Consider the following 2,935-nt stretch of genomic DNA (forward strand, 5'->3'; position numbering starts at 1 on the left):
CCTACAGGAAATCAGTCCTGAATATTCATTGGAAGGACTGATGCTGAAGCTGAAACTCCAATACTTTGGCCCTGTGCAAAGAACCGACTCATTGGAAAAGATGCTGATGCTGGGAAAGATTGAGAGCAGGAGGAGAAGGGGACGACAGAGGATGAGATGGTTGGATGGTATCACTGACTCAATGGACATGAGTTTGGGTAAGCTCTGGGAATGGGTGATGGACAGGGAAGCCTGGTGTGCTGCAGTCCATGTGGTTGCAGAGTCAGACACGACTGAGCGACTGAACTGAACTGAACTGATGGTTCAGATGGTAAAGAATCTGTCTGCAATGCAGGAGACCTGGATTAAATCCCTGGATCAGGAAGGTCCCCTGGAGAAGGGAATGGCTATCCACTCCAGTATTCTTGCCTGGAGAATCCCATGGACAGAGGAGCTATAGTCCATGGGGTCACAAAGAGTTGGACACAACTGAGCGACTAACACTTTTGGGGACTTCCCTGGTGGTTCAGACAGTTACAAAGCTAATACTTAAAAAATTCCAAAGTGTAATAAAGTCAATAAAAGCATCAGTAAAATGACATGGGTCCTTTCTACAGAACAGTCCCTAGGGTCTTTAAAGCACTCAGAGAGATATAATTCCTTTTTCCTAGTAAGTTAAATGAAAGGCATAGCTTTTTAGGCAAGTTCAAATATGTCAAAAGTATTTTTTCATTTTTTTTCTTGAATAACATGTGAAAAGTTTTACTAGACTTATATAGACAGAGATATAGAATTTTCTCTTACTGACCGTCACCCTTTAAAAGTTGTAATTTTTTAAAAGACACACTAAAATTCAATGTTAAATACCAAACATTTTTCCAAATAAAAGTATAATGTGAAGATGTAACAATTTATATAATAAATATAAGACATTTTATGAACATTTTATTCTCCTGGAGTAGGGCTGGGTGCCTTTACATAGTTAGGGAAGATAACAATTCATCACTAACTAACGAAGGCTAACAACTCGTTTGGAAATATATACATATTCTACTTAATATACAACATAAATTATATGTATGCATGTATTTAAGTATGTGTACATATGTACATTCATAGACATATACACATGCATATTTTAAAGGTTAGTGAATGGTAAAAAATGTATTTCATATTTACAAAAAAATCAAGAGAAAAATAACTATACATGTTTACACATGTAATACATCATATATTTAAACATTTAAAAATATAACTGAGAATGGCATATAGCCAATTTTAAAAATTAGGAAACTAAGAAAAGGAACATCATTTAAGTATGCATAGTTCAATTCCTGCCACTTAAAAGCTGCTGCTGCTGCTGCTAAGTCACTTCAGTTGTGTCCGACTCTGTGCGACCCCATAGACAGCTGCCCACCAGGCTCCGCCATCCCTGGGATTCTCCAGGCAAGAACATGGAGTGGGTTGCCATTTCCTTCTCCAATGCATGAAAGTGAAAAGTGAAAGTGAAGTTGCTCAGTCGTATCCGACTCTTCATGACCCCATGGACGGCAGCCTACCAGGCTCCTCTGTCCATGGGATTTTCCAAGCAAGAGTACTGGAGTGGGGTGCCATTGCCTTCTCTGCACTTAAAAGCAGCTGGCTACAAAAATAAACAAATAACTGACCCCAGCCTCTTAGATAGCGTTCACAGTATATTTCAGTGCTGTCTGATGTTAAAGACATTGGGCAGGTTCTTGCTGAATAACTGTGTCACCCGTTGATTTGCCAGATCCCAGTAAATGTGCATTATTTTTTAGTTGTGTTTTTCTTTAAAGTCACTTTCCATTGGGTTAGTTCAAACATAAGCTTTTATATAACAACCTTAAATAAAAGACCATTTTTCATAAATAAACGTAATGATAAAATAAACAGATTTAATTATTTTTAAAGCATTTTAAACTCTACCAGAACAGTGTCAGTTTTTGAAATTTGTTTTCTTTTCTTAAAAGGAGAGATTATCTGGGTTTTAGATGGTACAATGGAAATAAAATCATGGCCATTCAAAGTGGACTAAAGAAATATCAGTATAGAAACTCCTTATTGTGGCAAAGATTCTCTTACTACACAGCAGTTTTTCTAGCTTTACTGAGATATAATTGACATATAATATTGTATAAGTTTAAGGTGTACATCATAATGATTTCATATGCATATACAGTGATCTGATCAATGCAATAAGTTTGTGTGCTCAGTCACTCATCATGTCCTACTCGGGGCAACCCCATGGACTATAGTCTGCCAGGCTTCTCTGATCATGGAAATTTTCCAGGCAAAAATACTGGAGTGGGTTGCCATTTCCTTCTCTAATTCACATGGCTTATTATGATCCAACTGGAACAACACATTAGAATAAAAATACTTCAAGACAATGGAAATTATTTCAAATACATAGACTTCAGATTATAAACTTTTTTTTTTTACATTATTTTATACTCATCCACGATGTCAACATTTATGGAGCACCTCTGAAATACTCTTAAGGAAACTGGGAATGTAAAACTTATAGAGATAGTGATCACTGTTTGGTTACCCTAGGTACAATTTATTTTGGTCATCTGGAAGATCTCCCTGAGTGCTGAGCATCATCTTTGTTATCTGAGGGAACGTCATCTTCTAAAGTTCAGCTTGCCAGCAGTCATGTATAAACCTATCCAGACAAAAGCTGAGATGTGAACTCTCATATCTCACCCCTGATTTAATGACTTCCCCCAGGTATTGCATGGGCATAATCATTTCATATCAAAATCCAGCAAAATGTTTTGGTTTGGTTTTTACAGTTAGGCTTACTTTTATTTTCTGTGCTTTCTGGCTTAAAGGTTTGAAAATGCAAAAACAAACAAACAAACAAAAAACAAAAAAACCCAAAAACTTAGTCATGCCCATATGCGTAGGTAGGAATGTTTTTTTAAAAAGG

This window comes from Bison bison, unplaced genomic scaffold, assembly GCF_000754665.1.
Source record: "Bison bison bison isolate TAMUID 2011002044 unplaced genomic scaffold, Bison_UMD1.0 scf7180017864360, whole genome shotgun sequence".
NCBI classification, from domain to species: domain Eukaryota; kingdom Metazoa; phylum Chordata; class Mammalia; order Artiodactyla; family Bovidae; genus Bison; species Bison bison.